This window comes from Malania oleifera, chromosome 3 (genome assembly GCF_029873635.1).
Source record: "Malania oleifera isolate guangnan ecotype guangnan chromosome 3, ASM2987363v1, whole genome shotgun sequence".
Taxonomy (NCBI): domain Eukaryota; kingdom Viridiplantae; phylum Streptophyta; class Magnoliopsida; order Santalales; family Ximeniaceae; genus Malania; species Malania oleifera.
Window position 1 is genome coordinate 21,108,486 of NC_080419.1, and position 24,975 is coordinate 21,133,460.

Sequence of the window (24,975 nt, forward strand, 5' to 3'; positions counted from 1 at the left end):
CTCTGGTATACCAAAAGTTCACATTTTTTCCCCAAATGCTTCCTTCTTTATTCTTTCATGGGGTATTTATAGGCACGAGGGTGCGCATACCAAAAAAGCCGATCAAAGGATTTGATGAGGCCTAAAAAAAAAAAAAAATTGGGATCCTTCTCCAAGCATAACATGACTGTGGTCAAAATTGGCTTTGGGTTAAAGTTGGATTTAGGTTGAAGAAGTGATGGGACCCATAGATTGGGTTATGGCCAAGCCCTATAAATTATGGTATAATTGCAACCTAATTATAAAATTTAGAGTTCAAATGAATTCCAATGAGTGTTGACATCTGAAACCAACAATTAGGTGACAATTTTGAATTTTAATATATATATATATATATATATATATATATATAATTTTCCATTTACAATTCTTTTGATTCACACATCATACAAATTTTAAATATTAAATTTACAATTTTTTTTTGAATTTTTGGGAAAAAAAGGTGGATTTGAGCCATTTGGCCATGTTCTGTGTTTTGGTAAATTGACATCTAGACAAAATATGATGTGAACAACATTTATTAGGTTTTTTATTTTGTTATCTGAAGTACATGTTTATTTAAATTTATTTATTTATCTTATTAGTTTAGATATGCGATACATTGACAACACAAACAAACTAGTCAATTATTTCATAATTTTTTTCAAAAATAAATAATAATAAAAATTCATTACCATTTACGTTAATGAAGTGTAAACCAAGGAAAAAAAATTATTAGATTAATAAAGACAACGTCACCCTAACAAATTTATTAGATTAAACAAAAAAACAAATATATTAATTAATCATATTGTGTTCGAATAAATTATTAATTCAATTTGTTTATTAGTGGTTATAAAGATATTAATTCAATTATTATTAGTAGTTACAAAAATTAAATTGTAAATTTCACAATTTATAGAAAATTAACATTAGGCTAATGCTTTGCCTACTCCCTATGAAGCCCAATGGGCTTTATAGTGTGGCGGCGTAACACAAAGATAATGAAATCATTCTTGAGGTTTGATTAATAACTGTATTTTCTTTTTGGGGAATTTTTTTCTTGACTAAATGTAAGAAACAAGGAAAAAAAAAGAAAAGTAGAACCTATTAATGTTATCTCTTAATAATAAAACATTCAAACAAACAACAAACACTTCACCTTTTTTCAACATTAAAGGGGACTTGAAAACATCTTAAAATATCAACCATACAAAAAAGTCGCTGAACTTACGATAATACAACTCCAACTATATATATAGTGGCCTCATAATTTTAACTAGTCACCGCACTCGATGAGGTGTTGTCCTAGATAGCCAATCGAGCTACATGTTTTATGGGCATCGATATAAGTACTTAGCACATAAAGCTAACATACAGCAACAATGCTTTATTCTAGTTTAAACACCTAAATTACATAGCTATGCTTTTGGCTAATGGGGCGGATTTCCAATGCCGGGGCTCGGGCCCGGTGTTGTAGGTCTGAAATAATTAGTTGCTGCAAGATTGTGGGCTAATGGTTCAGAGTGGAGAATAAAGTTTGTGGCTATATGATCTTTCCCCATTTCATTCCCATTGTTGCCAACGTTCTCTATCTTAATGAATTGCCTTCCTTCAGAACACATGATTCCATGATGAATCAAAACTAGTATAAGAAGGAAAGCACAATTGATGCAAGGAAACTTGATTTTGGCCATGATCATTGGGTTAGGCTAGCTAGGGGGAAGTGGTGATAGGTAGAATAGCCCCTTACCTCTTACTGCTTTAGGGATGAAACACTCAATGAGGCCTAAGCTACTTATATACACCTTATGCACACACAAACCCACACAATCATGACAAAAAAGAGAGAGAGAGAGAGAGAGAGAGAGAGAGAGAGAGAGAGAGAGAGAGAGAGAGAGAGAGAGATGCAATTAATGATAACGTAAACATTGAAATGGACAAGATTTACCTCACGTGCTCTCCATATTTGATTGTATACAAGACCTACAATCATGACAAACAAAAAGTTAAGTAGCACCCATTGCATGGCTAAAAAATTTTATATGCATATATACAAATACATATACATACACACATACACGTATGTCATTTAAAACTTTTTCTTAGTTACAACTTAGCCCATTGATTCTAACTTGTTACGAAAATATCCAATTAACCAAGTCAATCCCTCCATCAAGATTTAGTTAAAAACTATTGTTTAAAATCCATAAAACCCACTTGCTTTTTCCTTTTATATTTCTATCTACCAGCGTTAAAATAAATATACTAAGAACCCAATTATATTGTCTAAACTTATTTTACCACTAATAAATTTATTCTCCTATAAAATATTAAAAAACATTTTCATGTTATACGGTGAGTTTAATTGAATAAGCTTGAAGAGATGAAAAATGTTAACTAACATTTCAAGAAGTTTCCACCGAAAAAAAAAAATTAATAGCTAATATATTTTTATCAAAGTAATATTTTCTTCGCATTTAAAAGATCTGATTTAACTTATTATTTGCAATTCTTAGTCAATCTTTCCAAAGTTGTTTAATTAAGTTCATAGTCTAAGGTGAAAGTGACTTTAATAATTTACAAGATAATGAAATTTATATAATTCAGTATATTTACAAGAGAATGAAATTAGTTTAAAAGTGGAATTATTTTAACTAGTATATTTGGATTCTTAGGTTACGTTTGTTTGCCCAATATCTATTGTAAGAATAATTTAGTTTTAGTATGTTAATTACAATTAATATTATACAAGAAATTTTTTTGTTACTACAAAACAAATAATGATATGAAATATTTTATGAGTCTATAATATGAAATAGACAAGGAATAACTATTCCTAAATTTTATCATTGGAATATCTATTACTTTTTTATTACTCATTGAATGAAATAATTATGAGTATATATGCAATAACTATTCCCTTGATTCACAAAACTTAAACTATATTTTATCTTATTTCAAGGAGTAACTATTCCGCCTAACCAAACAAGCTGTTAGTGATTTCTTTTGTATAAGAGAAAAAGTTAGTGTTTTTTTTTTCTTTTTGGGTTTAACCCTTATTTCTGATACTATGTTTTGATGGAAAGATTGAGTTAATAAATTGTAATAATTGTTTGATATTTTGAAACTAAATAATATTTTAGGCAATACACGCACATGCATATGTGATTTCTTTTTCTTTTTATGCATGCATAGGATTCTACGTTTGTTAACTTTCTCTTTGTCTTGATATTTGTTTAGTTTACATAATTGATCAATGGGAAAAAACAAATTAAGTTGATTGTCCATTACAAATGGTTTTGCATACAACCAAGGATTTCAATTGGTTGAAACGAAAATTACTATTTTTCATACACAATGTGGGCCTTGTTCACTTTTGCAATGACATTATTTGCATCTCTCTCTCTCTCTCTCTCTCTCTCTCTCTCTCTCTCTCTCTCTCACTCACACACACTAGGGCTGACAAATTGGGTCATCGGGTCAGGTTTGGGTTCGGTTATTAGTTGGTGGGATTTATAAGAATTTAAGTTTGAATTGACCTATTTATTAACATATGTGTAAAATATCAACCCGAATCCATCTAATTAGTAATGGATCATAAAAATGTATACTTGTTAAATATAAAATTTTTGTTTAATATTTTTAACTAATAGGAGTTAAATTTTTTTTTAAGAAGTATTTATTTATCTTTGTTATCTTTAAATTTCACAATATGTGAGTTAATTTTTTTAAGAAAGAAATTATTTTTATTATTTATTATTTTTATCTTTAATATTTTGAAAAATATGATCTATTTTTTAAAAAATAAAATAACATTTATGGGTTAAATGGGTAACTCATTTGACACATTAATGATTTATAGAGTTACTATCATCTTTATTGTATCTACCACATATAATGTTGTGAAAAATAAGGGCGACCTCTCTCAATAATGTGCATTGGAATGAACATTGTATAAAGGATCACGCATACATACTTGCAACAAACAAAAAATGGTGATAAAGAGAAAAATTCCACAACCATAGCAAGATAAAGAGAGTAAAGATAAGTGCAACGACGCCAGGAATTACGTGGTTCGGTAAAGCCAACATTTGTGAGAGCAATCGGCAAGAGTTTCGCTATGAAAATCAAAGTCTCACAATACAATGATCTTCTCTCCTTCTCTTACCCTCTTTTATTCCCTTACTTATCAAAATATGCCCAAAATAACATATATATAACAAGCCCTTCGAGAATCCCCCCCGAATCCCCAACCGTCACACCATTTACATTCAAAATTCAAATATTTTCTCGCAGCCCAGCGACCACTCGTTGACAAGAACAGGGCACTCGTCGACGAGCCAGAGAAGACAACTTGTTGACGAGTCTTTAAACTCTGATATTTCCTGGCTCTCGGTGTTTCATCGTCGATAAGTCTTTACTGCTACCCTACTCCAAGACCACATCCATATGTTTTTCCCTTTGTTTATAAACTCTCGAAGTATAAGAGCCATACTATAAACAATAATCTCCACCTTGGTGATTATACGCCCCTTAGGAGAACCCGAAAAATATATCTGAATGCTCCACCTTTAACTCTGAACATTCGGTTGAGATCGTCTCCCTTCTAGCACTTGGAGACATGCATCAAGTCCAAGTAACGCCGCTTGAACTTGTTGATGACAACTTCAGCTTCTACCATCAACCCCGATATAGTTGTAGATGCAATACCTAAAGACTTCATCCTAGGCTTCCAATAAGACCATCCCACAAAAGTAAACACAAAAGCTGTTGCAAGCCTTATATTACCAAAGCCCCCTACATAATCTTCAACAAAACTAATAACTGACGGTTCACTTTGTTGCCTGATGAAACACTCCATTACACAATCATGGAGGACCTTTAACATATCCCGGACATCACAACTCATCCTTGGGTACCGAGCGGTAGATATTCCATATAGATTCTTCACAGAACTCCCATAAGATAGCAAACAAAAATCTCCTTGCAGTTCAGCCCATAAAGCCACCCTAAGATAACATCAATTTCCATGTAGCTCTATAGGCAAAGCCACCCTAAGATAACACTAATCTCCCTGCAGTTTTTTTTCAAGCGAATCAGAAAACCAAAACCCATCTTGGCCGTACCTAACACATTCATGTCAAAAACTTTCAAAAGAGTATCCAAAAGATTAGCCTTTATCAAAGCCTTTCCAGCCAATAACATGTTATTCACACACAACAGATACATCACTCCACGACATCCTATCACCCTCTTCCACACTGGAAGCCTCACCAACTGACACACCCGAGTAGTGGTCTGATAGTACACATGAGCCCACTATGATGGTGCACCTAACTTTCCAAAACGAGTCTAAGCCAATTCGGGACTATTGAACAGGGCTAGTCTCCCTCTTTAGGCCCATGCCTGAAATACAACAAATGTATGAAAATTTACGTACATGAAAATATGCTTCTTCAATAAGCAAATATGTACTACAATACACACAGTATGCTCAATCAACCACACATCAACAATATAGTAATTGTAAGTTCAGTGATGTGTATGTGTGCAATCAACACTCAATAATGTATAATCTCAAATATGCTCAAGAGTGTACAAACAAGCTATTTCTTTGAAACAAGATATAACAAATCTCAATATTCAGATTAGGGTTTCAAAGATGCTGATAAAAATATTCAAACTAACTCAAAAGATTTTCTTTAATGAAATAAGCACAAGAGTTTTTTGAAATATAGCTTGTAAAAATCCTTTGCACACAAAAATTATTGCTTTAGGAAATCTTGCAATGACAATGCTAAGATTTTCAAGCTAATGAGTTTTCCCAACACAAGATTTATCAAGTTAAATATGTGGGAAATACTTTTGCTTCACTTTAAAAAATCAAACAATCAATAACCACAAAGATGAGAGTTTTAAGCAATGTAAAATAGAGGACTAGCACAATAAGAACTCTCATAATACTTGGATTGATCACATGAAGGAGTATATGAGAGTATTTGAAGTAGTATAGGAAAAATAAGCTATTTGAATTTGAGAGGATTTTTCACTAATGATCTTGCTAATCCTATACTAATTTTCACAAATTTTCCCTATATATAAAAGTAAGGCAAATTATAACCGTTAAGGATGTGGGGGGAATTATTAATATTGTTTTAAAACCATTAAAACATATTAATTCTGTTTAACTGTGCTTAACTGCGATACAAGTTATTTCAACCCGAGAGTTTCGGGTGGCTGAACCTTGGTTCGGTTTCCTGAACAGGGAAAATGAAAAAAGTTAGTTTTTGAAGTTCGGTCACCTGAGCATGGGTTCGTTTTGTTGAACCAAGGCGATTTCCACATTGTTTGAGATTCAGGTGCCCATTTTGAAGTTTGGTTAACCGAACTCATGTGTTCGGTTGCTCAAGGGTATTTTGAACATATAAGTTCAGGCTACCGAGTTGTTAGGAAAGGTCAGATCAGTGGTTCGGTCGCTCTAGGACGCTACGGCCAAAATGGTTCGGTCACCCGAAACCAAGTCAACCTTCTGACCGGTCAAGGGTTCGGTTGCCCAAATTCTCACAACTTTTGCCTATAAGTCAAGTTTTTCTCTAGTTAAATCCCCTTATAATATTATTGATTATAAGAATTATTTTATGTGTATGGGCAAGGACCTAAGGTATTTCTAGTGAATGAGTCAGTGCAACCACACTTTTTGGGGAGAGTGTTGGTATTGGAAGTCGATTGGGCCTGTGGAGAGATGTTGACCACCCCTGGGTCTGGACCAGGCTACGGTGGGCCAATCGTACTGCAGACGAGAATTGTTTTGACTTAACCTGGTAGGCCAACCATGGTTAAATCCCATTTTCGTGCCGCACAACCTAGTCATGTGGGGGGATTACATAACGGTGATAAATGAATATGCACTCAAGTTGGTTCCTCATTAAAGACATGATAAATCTACGTTTACAGACATGTTGGGTTTCGAACCTAGAGAAACGAATTGAGCACGTACATATTTTTGAGAAAAATATATGGTTGTAAATGTATATATATATATATATATATATATATATATATATATATAGACATGTTGGGTTTCGAACCGAGAGAAACGAATTGAGCACGTACATATTTTTGATAAATATATATGGTTGTAAATGTATATAAATATATAAATATATATATGAGTATAGTTTTCATGATTACTCATTTAAATTATTTAATAAATGAACGTGTTATGATACATTAAAACTCATGTTACCACACACTTACAATAATTTATTCCATCTTACTGAGAGGTGTCTCACTCCTTAATTTTTAACATTTCAAGAAATCTAGAGAAACGAGCTTGGAGAGCTCCGGACAGGATTAGTGGTTTTGGGGTTGAGGTTAGTGTCGGTGAGACACTGCTATTTACCTATGTATGGATATGATTTTTGTATCTTGGGTTGTATAGGTGATTTTGGGAGAGATACTTTTGTATTATGATGGTATTAGTACTCTGGTATGCCAAAAGCTTTCATTTCCCCCCCCTCCCCCCAAATACTCCCTTCTTTATTAGTGATTTCTTTTGTATAAGAGAAAAAGTTAGTTTTTTTTTTCTTTTGGGTTTAACCCTTATTTCTAAAACTAAGTTTTGATGGAAAGATTGAGTTAGTAAGTTGTAATAATTGTTTGATATTTTTGCAACAAGTTAAAATTAATGGACTAACTTGTAACTATATAATATTTTAAGCAATACACACCGCACATGTATATGTGATTTCTTTTTCTTTTTATGCATGCATAGGATTCTACGTTAGTTAACTTTCTCTTTGTCTTGATATTTGTCTAGTTTACTTAATTCATCCATGGAAAAAAACAAATTAAGTTGATTGTCCATTACAAATGGTTTGCATACAACCAAGGATTTCAATTGGTCGAACCGAAAATTACTATTTTTCATACATAATGTGGGCCTTGTCCACTTTTGCAAAGACATTATTTGCATCTCTCTCTCTCTCTCTCTCTCTCTCTCTCTCTCTCTCTCTCTCTCTCTCTCACTCACACACACTAGGGCTAACAAAATGGGTCATCGGGTCAGGTTTGGGTTGGGTTGTTAGTTGGCGGGGTTTATATGGATTGAATTGACCTATTTATTAACATATGCGTAAAATATCAACGCGAATCCATCTAATTAGTAATGGATCATAAAAATGTATACTTGTTAAACATATATAAAATTAATGGGGGTTAAATTATTTTTAAGAAGTATTTTTTTTATCTTGGTTATCTTTAAATTTCACAATATGTGAGTTAATTCTTTTCAAAAAGAAATTATTTTGATTATTTATTATTTTTATCTTTAATATTTTGAAAAATATGATCTATTTTTTTAAAAATAAAATAACATTTATGGGTTAAATGGGTAACTCATTGGACACATTAATGATTTATAAAGTTACTATCACCTTTATTGTATCTAGCACATATAATGTTGTTGTTAAAAAAAAAGGGTGACCTCTCTCAACAATGCGCAGCGGAATGAACATTGTATAAAAGATCACACATACATACTTGCAACAAACAAAAATGGTGATAAAGAGAAAAATTGCACAACCATAGCAAGATAAAGAGAGTAAAGAAATGTGCAACGACACCAGGAATTACGTGGTTCGGCAAAGCCTACATCCATGGGAGCAATCGACAATAGATTCACTATGAAAATCAAAGTCTCAGAATACAATTAATGATCTTCTCTCTTTCTCTCACCCTATCTTATTATCTTTCTTAACAAAATATCCTCGAAAGAGCATATATATAACAAACCCTTAGAGACTCCCCCCCCCCCCTCGAATCCCCAACCGTCACACCATTTACATTTAAAATTCAAATATTTTCTCGCAGCCCAGCGACCACTCGTTGACGAAAATAGGGCACTCATCGACGAGCTAGAGCAGACCACTCGTTGACGAGTCTTTAAACTCTGATATTTCCTGGCTCTCGGTGTTTTAGAAGCACTCATCGAAGATCGAGTCTTTAAACTCTGATATTTCTTGGCTCTTGGTATTTCATCGTCGATGAGTCTTTACTGCTGCCCTACACTAAGACCATATCCATATGTTTTTCCCTTTGTTTATAAACTCCCGAAGTATAAGAGCCATACTATAAATAACAATCTCCACCTTGACGATTATACGCCCCTTAGGAGAACCCAAAAAATATATATGACTGCTCCACCTTGAACTATGAATGTTTGGTTGAGACCGTCTCCCTTCTAGCTCTTGGAGACATGCACCAAGTCCAAGTAACGCCGCATGAACATGCCGATGGCAACTTCCGCTTCTACCATCAACCTTGATATAGTTGTAGATGCAATACCCAAAGGCTTCACCCTAGGCTTCCAATAAGACCATCCCACAATAGTAAACACAAAAGTTGTTGCAACCCTTATATTATCAAGGCCCCCTGCAAAATCTTCAACAAAACTAATAATTGACGGTTCACTCTGTTGCCTGCTGAAACACTTCATTACACAATCATGGAGGACCTTTAACATATCCCGGACATCATAGCTCGTCCTGGGGTACCGAGCAGTAGACATTCCATATAGATTCTTCACAGAACTCCTATGAGATAGCCAAAAAAAATCTCCCTGCAGTTTCGTCCATAAAGCCACCCTGATATAACATCAATTTCCCTATAGCTCTATCCACAAAGCCACCCTTAGATAACACCAATCTCCCTGTAGCCTTGTCTACAAAACCACCTTTAGATAACACCAATCTTCCTGCAATTTTTTTTTTTTTTTCAAGCAAATCAGCAAACCAAGACCCATTTTTGTCGTACCCAACATATTCATGTCAAAAACTTTCAATAGAGTATCTAACAGATTAGCCTCAGTCAAAGCCTTTCCAATCAATAACATGTTATTCACACACAACAGATACATCACTCTACGACATCCAATCATCCTATTCCACACTGGAAGCCTCACCAACTCACACACCTGAGTAGTGGTCTGATAGTACACATGAGCCCACTATGATCCTACTAGTCTCCATGGATCTTGCCAAGATATGTTAGCTTTACTTTGTGACTTCCATGACTCGTTATCCTTTCGTGTGTGCTTAATATAGTTTCTGTTCACAAACCCAATGCATAGATCAAATACCAAGTGATTTATCATTATCAAAACCGAATTGGACTCATAGAGTCAACAATCTCCCCCTTTTTGATGATGACAAATGCACGAGCAAAAATATATAATGAGTTATGCCTAACAAGGCTCCCCCTCAATTAATGCATCAAATATTCAATGAATAACAATATGCTCATGTTCATACACAAAATTTTTGAATATGCTCATAATGAATATGCTTTTGAACTTTCAATCTGTGACATCAACAACTGTTTCTCCCCCTTTGCATATCTTCCTCTATGCATAATTCCAAAGTTCCTGAATATGCTCATAATGAATATGCTCTTGAACTTTCAATCCATGACATCAACAACTGTTTCTCCCCTTTTGCATATCTTCCTCTTTGCATAATTCCATTATATTATTTTTGCTTCCAATTTTCTCCCCCTTTTGACATCAACAAAAAAGGTGTAAACTATTAAAGCATGAGTAGACGTACCCTTATGTTCTTCTCCCCTTAGACATCTTAAGGTTTTAAACATGTCCAATTGTTGATTAATGCAATACCAAGTGATTATATCGTAAGGATGTTGCTCCCCTTGAATTATATCATCTAACATGATTCTAAGCAACCTCTCGACTATGCATGAGACCTAATTCATGCCTAATTTGGATAAACCTATCCTACGCAAGTGGTTTCATGAATATATTTGCCCATTGTTCATCCGTGCATACAAACTCTAGTGTTACATCCCCTTTTTATACATAATCACAAAGAAAGTGACGTTGTATTTCCATGTGCTTAGTTCGTGAATGTAATATGGGATTCTTTGAGATATTTATTGCACTCGTATTATCGCATCTTATAGGGATTGTTTCATAACTTAATCCAAAATCTTTTAGTTGTTGCTTCATGTAAAGCGTTTGAGCACAACAACTACCTACCGCTATGTATTTAGCCTCATCTGTGGAAAGAGCAATTGAAATTTGTTTCTTGGAAAACCAAGAGACCAAGGAGTGTCTTAAGAAATGACAAGTATCACTAGTGCTCTTCCTATCCACTTTGCTACCCGCAATATCAGCATCTGAAGAATCTCAAAGGATGTGTACTTAGGATACCATAACTCAATGTCCAAGGTTCCTATCAGATATCTGAGTATCCGTTTAACAGCTAGCAAATGAGACTTTTTGGTGCAGACTGAAATCTTGCACACAAACATACGCTAAACATTATATCTGATCTATTGGCAGTCAGGTATAACAAGCTACCTATCATTCCATGATATAGCTTGACGTCTACTGGTATACCTTGTTCATCTTTGTCTAATTTCAATGAAGTGCTCATAGGTGTACATAGTATTTTTTCGTCTTCCATATTAAACTTTTTGAGTAAGTCTCTAATATACTTTGATTGATTTATGAATATTTCATGATTTGCTTGTTTGATCTGAAGTCCTAGGAAGAAATTTAGTTCACCCATCATGCTTATCTCAAATTCATTTTGCATGGTATTAGCAAATTCATTACACAATTCTTTATCTATAGCGCCAAATATGATGTCATCTACATATACTTGTACTAGGAGAATATTATATTTCTTAGACTTTATGAACAGGGTAGTATCTATCTTTCCTATTATAAATCCATTTTCTAATAGAAAACCACTTAGCCTTTCATACCAAGCTTTAGGAGCTTGCTTTAAACCGTACAAGGCTTTCGTCAGTCTATACACGTGATTTGGATTCTTATGGTTTTCAAAGCTTGGGGGTTGTTCACATACACTTCTTTATTTATGTAGCCATTTAAAAATGCGCTTTTGACGTCCATTTGATATACCTTGAAATCCTTAAAAGATGCATATGCTAAAAGCATTTGTATGGCTTCCATCCTAACTACAGAGGCAAATGTTTCTTCAAAATCTATACCTTCTTTTTGATTATATCCCTAAGCTGCTAATCTAGCATTGTTTCTCACAACTACTCCATATTCATCTTTCTTATTCTTATATATCCATTTGGTCCCTATGATTGACTTATCCTCAAGTCTGGGAACTAATGTCCATACTTTGTTTCTCTCAAATTAATTTAGTTCTTCTTGCATGGACAGCACCCAAGATTCATCCTATATAGCTTCACTCACATTCTTATTTTCTTCTTGAGATAGAAATCTTATTTTCTTCTTGAGATAGAAATGCAAAATGACTAACCATGTTCCTAAGAGAGGAGCGAGTGGCTACTCCACGTAATGGTTCACCTATTATTTGTTCTATGAGATGATTCTTTATGTATTTCCATTCTTTAGGTGGTTCATTAACCTCATTTTTAGTTTGATCAATTTCAATGGATGATTCTTTAAGTTCATTTTTCTTTTCTGAATCATTCTCAATTGATAGGTCTTCTAGTTCCTTGTTTAATTCAATTTCATCTTCATCAGTTCTTTTGGAGAAGGGATTTGACTCATCGAACACTACATGAATAGATTCTATGACCGTCAATGTTCGTTTGTTATATACTCTATTGGCTTTACTATCTAAGACATACCCTAGGAAAATACCTTCATATGATTTCACATCAAACTTTCCTAGATGCCCATTGTCTCTAAGCACAAAACACTTACAGTCAAAGACATGAAAATATGATATGTTTGGTCTATACCCATTCCATAATTCGTAAGGAGTCTTATTAAGTGATGGTCTAATCAGAACTCTATTTAGCACATAGCAGGCAGTATTCACTGCCTCGGCCTAGAAGTATTTAGGTAATTTATGTCTGTTAAGCATAGTTTTGGCCATTTCTTGTATAGACCTATTATTCCTTTCAACTATGCCATTCTGTTGTGGTGTTCTAGGAGCTGAAAAATTATGGTCAATTCCTAATGAATTACAATAGTCTTCCATGCCTTGATTGTTAAATTCTCTACCCCTATCACTTCGAATTTTAGTAATTGTATATCCCTTTTCATTTTGGACTTTCTTGCACAGGTTTATAAATTGTTCACATGCTTCATCTTTGTGACCTAAGAATAGTACCCATGTGTATCTTGAAAAATCATCAACTATGACAAAAGCGTATGATTTTCCTCCTAAACTCTGAATTGGGTTTGGTCCAAATAAGTCTAAGTGTAGTATTTGAAGTGGCCTAGTAGTGGAGATCTCTTTCTTCTTCTTGAAGTTTGTTCTTGCTTGTTTTCCTAGTTGGCATGCATCACAAATTTTATCTTTCACAAATTTAGTCTTAGGCAGTCCCTTAACTAATTCCTTCTTAACTAGTTTTGAGATTAAATCCATGTTTGTGTGTCCTAGTCTCCTATGCCAATTCTAGCTTATTTCATTCATATCAGATAAGCATGTCACATTCTGTGAAGTTAAGTTATCAAAGCTTGTGGTATATAAGTTTTCATGACTCTTAGCAATAAATAGTATCTTATTATCAGTTTTGTGTTCAACTATGCACTTGTCATGTTTAAATGATACTTTGTAGCCTTTATCACATAGTTGACTTATGCTCAATATATTGTGCTTTAAACCTTCAACTAATAAAACATCATCTATAATGAGTGGGGAATCATTACTGACTTTACCTACACCTGTGATCCTTCCCTTAGCATTATCTCCAAAAGTAACAAACCCTTAATCATTGGGTATGGTGGATGTGAACTTTGCTTTATCCCCAGTCATGTGGTGTGAGCATCCGCTATCCATATACCATCTATCTTTTGAGGATGCTGATCTTAAACATATCTGCAAGACACAATTAAACAACTAGCTTTGGTACCCAGATTGTCTTGGGTCTAGGAGGGTTAGTGCTTGATTGACCTTTGACCTTCCATACTTTCTTTATTTTTACGTCTTTATTTTTGAAAGGACAGTCGAATTGCATGTGACCTAACCTTCTACATTTAAAGCATGTAGTATTTCTATAATAATTCTTAGTTGGAGCATATAACTTTGACTCTTTTGTAAAATAACCCATGTAAAGATGTCTTTTCTTTATATTTTCCTTACCATTAAAAACGAGCCCTTCCTTTTCTAGGGAATATCTTTGAGATCCTAGAAGCTTTTCAAAATTGTTTTGCCCTTCAGTAAATTTACAAATAATTTCAGATTTATCTTTCAAATCCTTTTCTAACTCAATTTTCAAATCTTTATCTTTTATGAAAGATGCATGGGATTCATTTTGGTGTTCAACTAGATTTAAAAGTTCTTTGACTTTGCTTCTCAAATTTTCTTTGTTTTCTTCTCAAGCATTTTAATAGTGTACAGGTATTCTTGTTTTAGTTCATCATATGAAATCATATCATTTTCATTTTTAGATTCACTAGAATAATATGAAGATGATGAAAAAGATAATTGTACCTCAAGGTCATCATGTGCCATTAGACATAGATTGGCAACCTCGTTGTCGCTTGACTCAGATTTTGAACCGCTAGTGTTGTGTGTATCCCAACCGAATTTCAGCGCCTTCTTCTTTTTCTTTGAGCCTTTCACGAGCTTGGGGCACTCAGGCTTGATGTGTCCAACTTCTCGGTAGTTGTAGCATGTGGGTGGATCCTCCTTCTTTTTCTTCATGCTTTGCTCTCCTCTTTTCGATTTACAGTTCCGGAATTTTCTGTTGAACTTCTTGTTCTTCTTCAAGAACTTCCCGAACTTCTTTGTTAGCAAGGCCATGTCATCATCCGTTTCGGAATCGCTTCCTTCACTTGAATAGCTTGATGATGCCTTAAGTGCAGTGACCTTTTTAGCTTTGCTTTGCTAATTTTTCCTCTCGTTTATTGCCAGCTCATAGGTGATGAGTGATCTAATGAGTTCATCCACCGACATCTCCTTGAGATTTATCCCTTCTGCTATTTCCGTAACTTTCGCTTCCTACACTAGAGGTAATCCCCTAAGTATTTTCCTGATCAACTCATAAGTAGGGTAAGTTTTTCCAAGAGCATTTAAAGAGTTAATCATGTGTGTGAATCTAGTGTACATAAAGTGTATGGATTCATCAGTTGTCATTTTAAATGCTTCATATTCACTAGTGAGCATGTCTATCCTACTATCCTTGACTTCCTTAGTGCCTTCATATGTAACGTCTAGTTTTTCCCAAATTTTTTTAGCTGAGTTACATGCCATTACCCTATTAAATTCATTGACATCTAATGCACAGAAAAGTAAGTTCATGGCAGTGGCATTGATTTGAACTGATTTCCAATCCTCTTTAGTATATTCATCTTCAGTTTTAGGTACATTAATCTTATCAATTACTTTTATGGGAATGTGATTTCCTTTAGTCACTATTTTCCAAACCTTCCAATCTACGTTCAGCAGATATATGCTCTCTTACGTTTCCAATAGGTGTAATTTACACCACAGAAAATGGGTAGCCTAGTGGATGAGTGTCCCTTACCGAATGGAGTACACTAATGTGTGCCATGTGATTGTTTTACAAATTAACTATCAAGTCTATGTAAACCCACTCTAATACCAAATGTTGAATTAGGTGTAATCACAAGAGGAGGGGGGGGGGGGGGGTGAATTGGGTATTTAAAAAATTTTTTGACACTTATTTACGGCTTAAACCCTTCTTATATATATTTACCAATGAATTCTTGTTACTCAATTACTTATGTGTAAGGCTATCCAACCTATACATGCAATATACACAATTTAAATGCAGTGTTGAAAATAAAGAGTAAAGGGAAGAGAGAAGACAAACACAAATTTCACGAGGTTTAGCCGACTTGGCCTATGTCCTCGCCTTGAGCAACCACTTAAGGATTTCACTAAATCCCTGTTCCTTAAATTGGGATGAAGCTTCCTTTATAATCCACTGCTTACAAGAGGCATAGCTCCCTCCTACTTTGCTGCTTACAAGAGATACAACTCTCTCCTCACACACCGATTCACACACCGAATCGTATATACAATAGAATCTGAAAAATAACACTAAAAAATGCTTCTAACAAAAGCGTGTGAGTACAAATCAAATTCCTAACACATTAACATATGATTAAACTTGAAGCTCATGAATGTATGAAAATGATACAATGGTTTTATGTATGATATGCTTCAACACACAAACCCTCTTTAACCAAAACTCCCACGTAATGATATATTTAAAATGCTTTAGAGTATATTAGGGTTCTAGTTCACTTTGTAAAGAAGCACAAATATGTCTAATGTGAACTTGTTAAAAAACTTATCTTGAATATTTTATCAATAAATATCAAAAGGGTTTCTTTCAAAATATTTAATCACAACCCGATCTTTGTAATATGTTAATATATATATGATATGTAATTCAAAGATCAAAATACTGAGTATAAGATTTTCCAAAGAAAATATCCCTTAATAAAATAGATATTTATGAATACCAAGGATATATTCTCAAGTGTTTTAATATATATAAAATATGAATCCTATAACTGAATGCACACTTGAATCAAACCATTAAATCAATAACGCAACCTTAATCAAGTAACGATATTGTTTAAAATAAATATGTATATGTATAAGCAATTTCAAGATCCACCTTTTAATACCTAATAAAAAATAGATTTTTCAATAATATGCTCTACGAAAACCATATATATACATATATACTCTTGAATAAAAAAACAATCAATTAATAGCTAAACAACTTTCTCAAGTAATGATCTTTTCAAAAACAATTTTTTATATGTATGAACACACACAAGATCAAACTTTTCTAAAGATAATCAAGAACAAGTAATGAGATGAGAAGTTCTTGAAGATAATAAATTGAATGATCAAACCTCAATACTCAAATGAGAATTCAGATGAGTAAACAAGTTCCCTTTGAGATTCTGAGTTGATTTGCCCAATCTTGATGGTTAGAGATTGAAGTGTAGGCAATCGTATAGCAATAGGAGCAAATTTTCAATATTCTTTCAACAAGATGTGTTCTTCTCTTTCTTTAGTGTCTTAGCTTCATTCTAGGGTTTAGATATTTAGTATATATAGTGTCTTACCCTTAGGATTAATCTTAGCCGTTGGATCAAAGAAATGTTTTGCGAGTTCGTTTAATAAAAATCACAATTTTAACTTTCCCGTAGGTTCAGGCGCCCGAGGGTGAACACCCAGGTGACTAAAGTTCCTTAACCCTTTGAAAATTTAACTTAGGATGTAGGGTAAGGCGCCTAAGGATAGGGTCAGGCTTCTGAAGTGGTTCAGGCGCCTGAGGTTCTAGGGTTAGGCAACCGAGGTGGCTCGGCCAACTTGCTGTGTTTTCCCATTAATTCTTCAGACTACCGAACTTAATCTTCAGGCTCCTGAAGAAATTCTTCAGGCTACTGAGGGTGAGTTTAGGCTACTGAAGTCCCATTTTTCTCAATTTTCCTTTTCTAATTTAAAAATCTTCTTTGCTCTTTTTCTTGGGTCTTTTATAAAACATATTTTGTATGGTTTTAAAAGTATTTCTAAGTCCATGAAAGTACCCTAATGATGTACATGAAATGCATGAATCCTAAATTCATTCTAAGTTACGTTGAGCCTCAAATTAAATCATATGAAAATGTAAGTACATGAGTTCTAAATACCAATTCCCAAGATGTTCTTGAACTTTGCCACTTGCATCTTGATTCTCGTACTCTTTGAGTTCCAAGGATCTTGACAAGATATGTTAGCTTTACTTTGTGACTTCCATGACTCGTTATCCTTTAGTGCATGCTTAATATAGTTCCTGTTCACAAACTCAATGCACAGATCAAATACCAAGGGATTTTTCATTATCAAAACCAGATTGGACTCATAGAGTCAACAAAATTTTTATGCAGTTAAATCCCATGATAATATAAGTGATTATGAGAATTATTTTATGTGTATGAGTCAGTGTAATCACACTTCTCGGGGAGAGTGTCGGTATTAGAATTCGATTGGGCCTGCGGAGAGATGTTGACCACCCCTGGGTCCGGACCAGGTTGCGGTGGGCCAATCGTACTATAGAAGAGAATTGTTTTGACTTAGCCTGGTAGGCCAACCATGGTATTATCTCCTTCTCTCACTCTCTCTTATTCTCTTACTTGTCAAAATATCCCCAAAAACACACACACACACACACACACACACACACACACATATATATATATATATATATAGATAGAACAAACCCTTATATATACACACATATATATATATACACACACATATATATAGAGAGATAGATAGAACAAGCCCTTGGAGACATCCCCCCCCTCCCCCTGAATCCCTAATTGTCACACCATTTACAATCAAAATTCAAATATTTTCTCATAACCCAACGACCACTCGTCGACAAAAACAGGTCACTCTTCGACGAGCCAGAGAAGATAACTCATCGATGAGTTTTTAAACTCAGATATTTCCCAGCTCTCGGTGTTTCATTGTCGATAAGTCTTTACTGCTACCCTACACCAAGATGACATCCATATGGTTTTCCCTTTGTTTATAAACTCCCAAAGTATAAGAGTCATACCATAAACAAAAATCTTCACCTTCCTATTATATGCCCCTTAGGAGAACCCGAAAAATATATTTGAGTGCACCACCTTGAACTCTGAACATTCGTTTGAGACCATCTCCCTTCTAGCACTTGGAGACATGCACCAAGTCCAAGTAACGCCTCTTGAACATGCCGATTGTAGCTTCAGCTTCTGCCATCAACCCCGATATAGTTGTAGATGCAATACCCAAAGACTTCATCCTAGGCTTCCAATAAGACCATCCCACAACACTAAACACAAAAGCTGTTGCATGCCTTATATTACCAAAGCCCCCTACATAATCTTCAACAAAACTGATAACTGACAGTTCACTCTGTTGCCTGCTGAAACACTCCATTACACAATCATGGAGGACCTTTAACATATCCCGGACATCACAACTCGTCCTTAGGTACCGAGCGGTAGATATTCCATATAGATTTTTCACAGAACTCCTATGAGATAGCAAACAAAAATCTCCCTGCAGTTCTGTCCATAAAGCCACCCTGAGATAACATCAATTTCCTTGTAGCTCTATGGACAAAGCCACCCTGAGATAACATCAATCTCCCTATAGTTTTTTTTCAAGAAAATCAGCAAACCAAGACCCATCTTGGCCGTACCCAACACATTCATGTCAAAAACTTTCAACAGAGTATACAAAAGATTAGCCTCAGTCAAAGCCTTTCCGGCCAATAACGTGTTATTCACACACAACAGATACATCACTCCATGACATCCTATCACCCTCTTCCACACTGGAACCCTCACCAACTCACACACCCGAGTAGTGGTATGATAGAATACATAAGCCCATTGTGATCCTGCTGGTCTCTCGAGCTGAAAACTCCCTGCAATATGAATTATGTCATCTCTACCTTGAGTCTGTTGCTCCACTTGCATCGCATGCCCATTCATACCGTGATACTATTGACCTAAGATATAACTCCCCACATTTCTACCCCAAGTCACTAACTCCACCTAAATAACATGATTGCTGCTACTGCAGTTTTCTAGCATTTGTTTCTCTTCCTTTACTTGAGTATGCTATCCATGACTTTAACAACAAAAGTCATGTCCTTGATCACCCCTTTGTTTGTCATAGGACCACCCAAATTGCACCCACTTTTCATATGACCCAGAAAGATGTATTGTCCGGACACAACACCAAGCCTAGATCCTCCATCACTAGAATATTGCTCACAATAGAGTAGTCTACTGCAGAACCTGCCCACCATTCACCTGTAACTTTCCAATCTAACGATTCTTTTGATGATCGATCACATAAGAAATTAGCCATACTCATTGACTTCACCAAGAAGTACCTTGCAAACCTTGCATATAACCTGCCCTGCTCACAAAACTTCTTGAACAAAACCAGCGTACTCAGTCCTAATAATTGACTTGAGAATCTCTCACCCGGTTTGGTTTTCCACCTCAGCCACTACTTGAAGTACACCAAGACCCTTTGTGATAAACCCACGAAATACATACATCTATCCTTTGATACAATCATCATCGGTTCCCAAATATCTGAATATATGTAGTCACCCATATGCTCTAACTGCATATGCCACAAGAAATCCGACTCATACTCAACAGTTGCAACTCCACCTACAACTATAACATCCTGTAGTGCAAAGATATTTCTCGCCACTTTATCCCCTTTCATCATTATCAAGTTGCCACACATTTACATTTCTTCACATTCAGACTCATACAAATATCCATTGCAGTCTAAAATTTCCAATGAAAATACCATTCTTCCTTAGACCCGATTCATGTTTTACATCACATATGACTTTTACAACACCATCATACATTTTTATTTTGACATTTCCAATAACAAATATTTTGCATGAAATTAGTATAAACTGACTTGTAGATGTCAAACCATTTTCTAGGATAAAAGCATCCAGTGACTAAGATTCAAGAATCAGCCATGAGGCACTCCGAACCCGATGAAACACATAGCATATCTCTAACACTACATTCTTAGTCTTTCTCCACTGCACTTACAGATTTTGACGAACCCTAAGACATATATTGGCATTACCGTTTTTACCAAACTAATGCTGGAGAATTCTCATCCAAGACATGATACAACACGTCCTTAGTCAAACAAAGACAAATGATTGCACCTATTCATTCCAAGTTGTTGCATCCATGTTATTCGGTTGAAATTCTATATAAACTGTAATAATCCAAACCTAAAAAATAAAAGTAAACAAATAACAGTGTTATATTTGGTACAATCCCAAGAGGGTTGGGGAATTGGAGATTTAAAAATTTATCCCTAGGTCAACCAATCTAATAGCAGTATTACACAACCTTGGGTCTGTCTATGCAATCATGAATAAAACATACATTTGCGGTAATATAAAGTGCAGAAAAAATAAATAGCACACGCGATATGTGATCGAGGTTCGGCCAAAGTGCCTACGTCCCCTCCTTGGCTCACCAGCACAAGGATTCCACTATAGCTCGCTTAACGGGTGGAGCGGCACCGTCTATGACCAGGTCAATTAGCGGGGCTGACCTCAACCTACATCTTACTAGGATGGTGTACCTAACTTTCCTAACCGAGTCTAAGCCAATCTAGGACTATTCAACAGGGCTAGTCTCCCTCTTCAGGCCCACGCTTGGAATACAACAAATGTATGAGAATTTACGCACACGAAAATATGCTTCTTCAACAAGTAGATATGTACTACAATACGCACAATATACTCAATCAATCACACATCAACGATATAGGAATTGTAAGCTCAGTGATGTGTATGTGTGCTATCAACACTCAGTAATGTATAGTATCAAATATACTCAAGAGTGTACAAACAAGCTATTTATTTGAAACAAGATATAACAAATCTCAATATTCAGATTAGGGTTTCAAAGATACTGATAAAAATATTCAAACTAACTCAAAAGATTTTCCTCAATGAAATAAGCACAAGAGTTGTTTGAAATATAGCTTGTAAAAATTCTTTGCACACAAAAATTATTGCTTTAGGAAATCTTGCAATGACAATGCTAAGATCCTCAAACTAATGAAGTTTCCCAACTCAATATTTATCAAATTAAATTTGTGCGAAATACTTTTGCTTCACTCTTAAAAATAAAACAATCAACAACCACAAAGATGAGAGTTTTAAGCAATGTAAAATAGAGGACTAGCACAATAAGAACTCTCATAATACTTGGATTGATCATAGGAAGGAGTATATGAGAGTATTTGAAATAGTATAGGAAAAATAGGCTATTTGAATTTGAGAGGATTTTTCACTAATGATCTTGCTAATCCTATACTAATTTTCACAAATTTTCCCCTATATATAGAAGTAGGGAAAATTATAACCGTTAAGGACATGGGGGAAATTATTAATATTGTTTTAAAACCATTAAGAAATATTAATCTCATTTAACTGTGCTTAACCGCGACACAAATTATTTCAACCTGAGAGTTTCGGGTGGCTGAACCAGGGTTCGGTTGCCTGAACAGAGACAATGAAAAAATTTAGTTTTTGAAGTTCAGTCGCCTGAGCATGGGTTCGTTTTGTTGGACCAAGGCTATTTCCACATTGTCTGAGATTCGAGTGCCAGTTTCTGAAGTTCGGTTAACCGAACTCATGTGTTTGGTTGCTTGAGCGTATTTTGAACATACAAGTTCAAGCTACCGAGTTGTTAGGAAAAGTTAGATTAGTGGTTCGGTCGCCCTAGGACGCTACGACCAAAATGGTTCGGTCGTCCGAAATCAAGTCAACCTTTTGACTGGTTAAGGGTTTGGTCACCCGAATCCTCACAACTTTTGCCTACAAGTCAAGTTTTTCTCCAATTAAATCCCCTGATTATATAAGTTATTATAAGAATTATTTTATGTGTATGTGCAAGGACCTAAGGTCTTTCTTGCGAATGAGTTAGTGCACCAACACTTCTTGGGGAGATTATTGGTATTGGAAGTTGATTGAGCCTGTAAAGAGATGTTAACCACCCCTGGGTCTAAACAAGGCTACGGTGGGCCAATCGTACTACAGACGAGAATTGTTTTGACTTAGCATGGTAGGCCAACCATGGTTAAGTCCCGCATTCGGGCCGCACAATCCGGTCATGTGGGGTGATTACATGATGGTGATATATGAATATCCACTCAGGTTGGTTCCTCATTACAGACATGATAAATGTACATTTACAAACATGTTGGGTTTTGAACCCAGAGAAACGAATTGAGCACGTACATATTTTTGAGAAAGACATATGGTTGTAAATGTGTATATATATGAATATGAGTATAGTTTTCATGATTACTCAGTTAAATTATTTAATAAATGAACGTGCTATGATACATTAAAACTCATGTTACCACACACTGACAATAATTTATTTCCTCTTACTAAGAGGTGTCTCACTCCTTAATTTTTAATATTTCAAGAAATCTAGAGAGACGAGCTAAGAGAGCTCCGGGCAGGATTAGTGGTTTTGGGGTTGAAGTTAGTGTTAGTGAGACACTGCTATTTGTCTGTGTATGGATATGTTTTATGTACCTTGGGTTGTATAGGTGATTTTGGGAGAGTTACTTTTGTATTATGATGGTATTAGTACTCTGGTATACCAAAAGTTCTCATTTTCCCCCCAAATGCTTCCTTCTTTATTCTTTTATGGGGTATTTATAGGCACGAGTGTGCACATACCAAAAGGGCCGTTCAAAGGATTTGATGAAGCCTAAAAAAAATAAAATTGGGATCCTTCTCCAAGCATAACTTGACTGTGGTCAAAATTGGCTCTGGGTTAAAGATGGATTTAGGTTGAAGAAGTGATGGGACCCATGGATTGGGTTATGACCAAGCCCTATAAATTATGGTATAATTGCATCCTAATTATAAAATTTAGAAATCAAATGAATTCCAATGAGTGTTGACATCTAAAACCAACAATTAGGTGACAATTTTGAATTTTAATATATATATATATATATATATATATATATATATATATATATATAAATATCCATTTACAATTCACATCATGCAAATTTTAAATATTAAATTTACAATTTTTCTGAATTTTTGGAAAAAAAAAAAATGTGGATTTGGGCCATTTGGCCATGTTCTGTGTTTTGGTAAATTGACATCTAGACAAAATATGATGTTAACAACATTTATTAAATTTTTTATTTTTTTATCTGAAGTATATGTTTATTTAAATTTATTTATTTATCTTATTAGTTTAGATATGTGATACATTGACAACACAAACAAACTAGTAAGTTATTCCATATTTTTTTAAAAATAAATAATAATAAAAAATTATTACCATTTATGTTAATGAAGCGTAAACCAAGGAAAAAAATTTATTAGATTAATAAAGACAATGTCACCCTAACAAATATTTGTTATACCAGAACAAAAAAAATTATATTAATTAATCATATTGTGTTTGAATAAATTATTAATTCAATTTGTTTATTAGTGGTTACAAAGATATTAATTCAATTATTATTAGTACTTACAAAAATTAAATTGTATATTTCACAATTTATACAAAATTAACATTAGGCTAATGCTTTGCCTACTCCCTTTGAAGCCGAATGGGCTTTATAGTGTGGCGGCATAACACAAAGATAATGAAATCATTCTTGAGGCTTGATTAACAACTGTATTTTCTTTTTGGTGATTTTTTTTCTTGACTAAATGCATGAAACAAGAAAAAGAAAACAAAGAGTAGAACCTATTAATGTTATCTCTTAATAATAAAACATTCAAACAAACAACGAGCACTTCACCTTTTTTCAACATTAAAGGTGACTTGAAAGCATCTTAAAATATCAACAATACAAAAAAGTCGTTGAACTTATGATAGTACTCCTCCAACTATATATATAGTGGCCTTATGATTTTAACTAGTCACCACCCTCAATGAGGTGTTGTCCTAGATAGCCAATCGAGCTACATGCTTTATGGGCATGGATATAAGTACTTAGCACATAAAGCTAACATACAACAACATTGCTTTATTGTAGTTTAAACACCTAAATTACATAGCTATGCTTTTGGCTAATGGGGCGGATTACTATTGCCTGGGCTCGGGCCCAGTGTTGTAGGTCTGAAATAATTAGTAGCTGCAAGATTGTGGGCTAATGGTTCAGAGTGGAGAATAAAGTTTTTGGCTATATGATCTTGCCCCATTTCATTCCCATTGTTGCCAACGTTCTCTATCTTCATGAATTGCCTTCCTTCAGAAGACATGATTCCATGATGAATCAAAACTAGTATAAGAAGGAAAGCACAATTGATGCAAGGAAACTTGATTTTGGCCATGATCATTGGGTTGGGCTAGCTAGGGAGAAGTAGTGATAGGTAGAATAGCCCCTTAACTCTTACTGCTTTAGG

General features: G+C 34.6%; 1 long non-coding RNA gene across 1 annotated transcript; it reads left to right on the top strand.

Moving 5' to 3' along the window:
* The first annotated feature begins 1,000 nt into the window (after positions 1–1,000).
* Positions 1,001–24,975, top strand: LOC131152323 (uncharacterized). Its single transcript, XR_009135921.1, has 2 exons — positions 1,001–1,754; positions 24,943–24,975. It is a non-coding gene; the product is annotated as an uncharacterized LOC131152323 (long non-coding RNA).